This window comes from Suricata suricatta, chromosome 4 (genome assembly GCF_006229205.1).
Source record: "Suricata suricatta isolate VVHF042 chromosome 4, meerkat_22Aug2017_6uvM2_HiC, whole genome shotgun sequence".
Lineage (NCBI taxonomy): Eukaryota > Metazoa > Chordata > Mammalia > Carnivora > Herpestidae > Suricata > Suricata suricatta.
Window position 1 is genome coordinate 85,236,192 of NC_043703.1, and position 6,000 is coordinate 85,242,191.

At 41.6% G+C, this 6,000-nt stretch overlaps 1 protein-coding gene across 4 annotated transcripts in view; it reads right to left on the bottom strand.

Annotated features, from left to right (window-relative positions):
• IL1RL1 (interleukin 1 receptor like 1) overlaps positions 1-6,000 on the bottom strand; it is a 36,374-nt gene that overhangs the window by 19,512 nt on the left and 10,862 nt on the right. The window lies entirely within an intron of this gene.

Genomic DNA, 6,000 nt, shown 5'->3' on the forward strand with positions numbered 1-6,000 from the left:
ATTTAAACATAATGACAAAACTGAGTAATCCCTTTAGAAGAAGTAGTCATATTGTCTCCCCTTCATTTAGCATCAGTTTCTCAAGCTAACTAATGCTTGTTTTTTATTGCCCTAATAATATTTTTTTAACTAATTTATCTTGAGAGAGAAAGAGAGCACATGTGCTTGAGCAGGGGAGGGGCAGAGAGGAGACAGAGACAGAGAATCCCAAGCAGGGTCTGTACTGTCAGCGTAAAGCCCGATCTGGGGCTTCATCTCATGGACCTTGGGATCATGACATGAGAAGGAATCAAGAGTCAGAGGCTTAACAGACTGAGTCGCCCAGATGCCCCTGTTATGCTGAAAATACTCAGTTGGTTCTAAATGATCTTGGAATCTTGGGGCCATGAGTCTGCCTTTCCCAATATCCCTTGACACTTCATTTGCAGACACAAGCTAAGCATGCCTCTCCAGTCTGGACAGCTTTGGTGCCGAGAGTTCCAAAAGCAAATAAAGGGACAAGCAACAAGAAGTCAGCCAGATGTTTTGGAGGTTTGTAAATGCTCTGCTTACGGTCTAAAGTGTGATGCAGATGCATCCAAAAACAATTTCCAGCACGTTGGCTCCTCACATATAAATCCCTGTAAGAATGTAGGCTTGGATGGAAAAAGGAAGTTTTTCTTAGGAGATCAGGTACATAGAGAGAAATTATGAGTAAGAGGGAAGGCTCCTCAAGGGGCCTGATAAGAAAGATCATAACCTTCAACTCTCCAGCTCCCTGTGAAACAAATGTTAATTGCAAAATTAGATTTTAGCTATACAGAGCTGAAATGCTCTATTATTAGTAAATTCAACTCACTTTTAAAACCTACCATATCCTAGAAGAATTCAGGGACTAACTGCAGACCAGTGTAATAACATAATGAGAGTAATTAAGCTTTATCTAGAATTTGCTCTATGCCAAGATACAGTTCTAAGTGCCTTAACATTTGTTAGCTCCTTCATTGTCACCATACCCAAGGAGGCAGGTGCTATTAGTATTATTTCCGTGTCACAGATAAGGACACCAGGGCCCAGAAAAGCTACGCAAGTTGGCCAAGTCAGAAACTGCTAAGACATAGAACCCAAGCAGGTTGGCTCCAAAGGCTAGACACCTAACCACCAGGTCACACTGCCACCAGGTGAGCAAGGTGAGAGGAGGTGCTGCTAACAAAAAGTTCTAGAAGGTTTTCTTTACACCACATTGTGGAAGGCAATGTTCTTGAACAGGCATCCCTACCTGCTTGGGGATCTACTCATAGTTTAGACATCAGTCATGTGCTCTGAGAGGAAGAAATGCCAAAGTCCTGTCATGGCTAGGAGATTTGCCATAAGACGTTTGGTGTAAATTCGGGGAATTGGGTCTTCTTATCTCTATTCTACTTTTAGTTGTCCAAACTCTTATTATCAAGATCATATGCGTTTCATGCTGACACCACAGAATCAGGAGTAAGTGAGCTTGGAACAGTGCCCAGGCATGATTAAACTCTAGATAGCATTTTGTTAAATAAAATGACATGAACTGGAAATCTCTTTTACTTGAATATGAGCTTTTATTTTGCCTACTAATATATCTTTCAAAAATTTTTATTAAGTATAGGCGTTTCTCCATAAGAATAGACCACATTTGCATTGGGTTCCTAGTTTCAAATAAGATTTCTTAGTTCAGGGGTGCCTTGGTGACTCAGTCAGCTGAACGTCCAACTTCAACTCTGGTCACGATGTCACACTTGGTGAGTTCGAGCCCCATATTGGGCTTTGTGCTGACAGCTCAGAGCCTGGAGCCTGCTTCAGATTCTGTGACTCTCTCTCTTTCTCTGTGTCTCTCCCCTGCTTGTTCTCTCTCTATATATATCAAAAATAAATAAATAAATATTAAAATATTTTTTAAAAAGATTTCTTAGTTCAAAATAAGGTTTCAGGGTGCCAGGTGGCTCAGTAAGTTAAGCATCCAACTCTTGGTTTCAGCTCAGGTCAGGATCTTGTAGTTTGTGAGTTTGAGCCCCACATGAGGGTCGTACTGGCAGAACAGAGCCTGCTTGGGATTCTTTCTCTCCCTCTCTCTCTGCCCCTCACACTTTCTCTCTCTCAAAATAAATAAATAAACCTAAAAATAAAAGGTTTCAATTTTAATTTTAACGTAATCATGAAAAACTTGCAGAAGCATTTAGTAAAATCTAATGACTATTGTAAGATAATCAAGTAGTCCATTCAACAATAGTCCTGGGGCGCCTGGGTGACTCAGTCGGTTAAGTGTCCAATTTCGGCTCAGGTCATGATCTCATGGTTTGTGGCTTTGAGCCCCGCATCAGGCTCTGTGCTGGCAGCTCAGAGCCTGGAGCCTGCTTTGGATTCTGTGTCTCCCCTCTGTCTGTCCCTCCTCCGGTCACACACTCTCTCTCTTAAAATAAAAATTTAAAAAAAAAACCCTTTAAATTAAAAAAACCCATAAAATCCTTTCATCTAAAGCACAATACCGCATGCTTCTTATCAACAACACCATTCAAATTTTACAGATTAAAATAAAACCCATGGATGCGGCTGGTTAAATCATTAGACCAAGCTCATCCACTTGTGGCTAGGGTGAAACCAAACTTGTTGAACCTCAAAGCCAAGGTTTTTTTTTTCTTGAATGTCAACTAAAGAATAGATAGAAGAGGGCAGTAATGCTTTTTTTCTTATAATCGTGAATGCGTTATTAAACAAAATAGTCTGATTTCTCGAAAGCTTCTTCTTCATAAATCACTAAGCCACTTTGGCTTCTGACCACCAAGACATCATCCAACACAGAACTATAATAGTTCATAGTAACCTAGTAAGACAAAATGTGAGGCAAAGGCTTCTAATTAGTAAATAAAACAGAGATTCAGAGGACCCGAAAGCTTTTGTCAAGTTAAGGAGAAATTTTTCAACGTCTGCTTGCTTCTGTAGTGGATCCCCTCTTCTTCTTAAGAGTTCTCAGAACTACTCTCCATTTTTAAAATGAATCTAACCTAATTTGGCCAAAACTGCTTTCTAATTTTTTTAGTTTAGCCAAAATTTTCTTCTGACTTGGGGTTACAGTTTTGAAATCTGGCATGCCCCTATTTCTAATCTAATTCTCTGACATTTCTGCTAAAAAACATAAACAAAACCCAAAACCTTTATTTCCAGGGTAGCAGCTAGCAACTTGCGTTTGGACTGCGGCACTCAAATGCTTCATCGCTTAAGACACCCTGCAAGACTTCTCCGCTCGTCTTGCCTGCTGTCATAATTCAATCAAGATGTAGGTCTCACACTCCAGAGCTGGCCATGGTCTTACTGTAAACCATTTCAAAAGCCAGGACATTTTTGTCACATTACACATACGTGAATCTGAGTGGGTCAGGTTCTCAGTAATTCTCACAAGAATACGCAAAGGGGAAGTCTTGTCCCCATTTTATTAGAGAACATTTAGGATGCCACTTTCCTCCCATACTCCCAAAGGGGGAGGTTGTAGGCCTACAATGGAGGGGGGCAGACCCTGTGTGGTGGTGGGCAGCCTGGCCTAGGTCTTGGGAGAAGGTTCTGGGGGCAGCACCGTTCACTGTGGCACCTTGGGGAGATTGTTCTTCACCACACTTCATATTCTAGGAGCTCTCCTAGCCCTCCTTCCCTGCCTCGCTCCTAAGAAAAACACTTTCTCCCACAGTCTTCCTCACCTCACTGATGGCAGCTCCATCTCTCCAGGTGCTCAAGCCAGAACTCACCCTGTGTGATTGACTCTTCTATTCCTCACACATCTGACCTGCAATCCACTGGGACACCCTCTGGGTCTCACCTTCAAACACATCCTACCACTGCCCCCCACCTCTGCTGCCACCTCCCTCTCCCTAGCTGCCACAGTCTTGTGCCTGGGCTTCAGTGATAGCTTCTGTAGCTCCCCTTGCTCCACTGGTACCCCTTGTCAGACTGTTCCTAGTTTAGGGCTCTGGAGATTCTGTTAAAACCAAGTCAGATCATCTAGGTCTTCCTTACCCAGAGGAAGAACTGATCCCTTGCAGCAGCTCTGAGGGCCCACACGACCTGGGACCACCCATCACCTCCTTGATTCCTTCTTTCTGTGCTCTTCCAGTTACCCACTAGGCTAACTCTCTCACCTCCTCCAAGTCAAGTGGTATCTTCTCAAAAAGCCTTACCCTGACTACTCAATGTTCTCTTTTTCTTTGCTTCTGAATAGATTTTTTTCCTACTCATATACCATAAATTAATCAGTCTAAAGTGACAACTCAGTAGCATTTAGTATATTTGCAATGCCATGAATGTACCACCTCTGTCTAGTTCCCACTTTCATCACTCCAAACAAAATCCCATTCCCTTTAGTAATTACTCCTTCTTCCAGTTCTTAGCACACTGCTGGTTTCTGCCTCTATGGATTTGTCTTTTCTGAATGTTCCATATAAATGGAATCATCCAGTACGTACCTTTGATGTCTGGCTTCTCTCATTTAGCATAGTGTATTTGAGGGCTCTATGCTGAGGCATGTGTAAATGCTACATTCCTTTTAGTGGTTGAGTAATATTCCATTGTGTGAATATCCCACAACTGGTTTATCCATCTATTCATTCGTGGACATTTGGGTTGCTTCTACCTTTGGCTATTGTGAATAGTGCAGTTCTGGGCATTGGTGTCAAAGCATTCATCTGATCAATTGATTTTATATTGCGATTTCCATCCCCCACCCCCGATTCCCTATTTTCTTACCCAGCTCTGGCCTTTTTACGAAGCCACCCACCAACTTTTAATTTTCTACTTATGAATTGTGTCTTTTGTTTGTATTCTGTTTCCCATCACTGGGATATGAGCTCCAAAAGGGAAGAGATTTTTTGTGAGTTTGCCTACTGACAAAGCATGTGACTCACACATGCTTGGCACAGCACCCACCACCAAGTAGATGCTTGAAAATGCTCATTGAATGAACTGCTACCACCAACTAAAGGTTGAAATATTAGGTCTGGTAAGTACAGATTTCTATATAAATCTGAACAGGAACAATGTGCTTTCTGCCATATTTTTACATCTTTTTCTTGAAACTCTGGTTTTTCTATTTTATCACACAGCAAGGTGAGGCCTCAGGCACTCTTGGAATATTCCATGAGAACTCCTGGGGCCAAGAAAAGAGTGTGCACCATACAAGCCAGAAGGAACTCTGTGGACCAAGGATGCACGGGATGGAGAAACAGAGGTGCTGGCCATATGAAAACCAGCCAACAGTCTTAAGTGTTTGCATATGTGAAATGACTAAATTATAACCAAGATCCCTTTGAAACTAGTACTTTATGACCATTTTTATTATCTCTGGCCTGCATTTGTCATTCTTTATTTGGTTCATGCACATCATTTCAAAAAAATATTTATTTATCTTAGAAAGAGGGAGAGACAGAGCGTGAGCAGGGAAGGAACAGAGAGAGAGAGAGACACACACAGACTGTGAGCAAAGGAAGGGCAGAGAAAGAGAGGGAGACACAGAATCTGAGCAGGCTCCAGTCTCTGAGCTGTCAGCCCAGAGCCAAATGTGGGGCTTGAACTCACGAGCTGTGAGATCATGACCTGAGCCAAACTCAGATGCTTAACCAACCGAGCTACCCAGGCGCCCCTAGTTTCTGTACATATTCTTCAGTCTTTGGGATCAGTGTGGGCTTTATTTTCCCAGCATTAGAATCAGCATCTATAATTTCTGTGAGAATTCTAAAATTTACCTTGAAAATGAAAGTACATAGAATAGCTAAAATATTGTTTAAAAATAAGAACAAAGTTGAAGAACCTATGTAACCTGACTTTAAGACTTAATATAGAGCTGTAATAACGAAACAGTTGGGTAATGGCTGGGTAATGGACATATAGATCAAAGGATCAGAAAAAAAGAGTCCATAAATAAACTTAAACATGCAGAAATTGATTTTTGATAAAGCACCAACATAAATCTATGGGGAAAGCATAATTTTCAACAGATGATGATGGAAA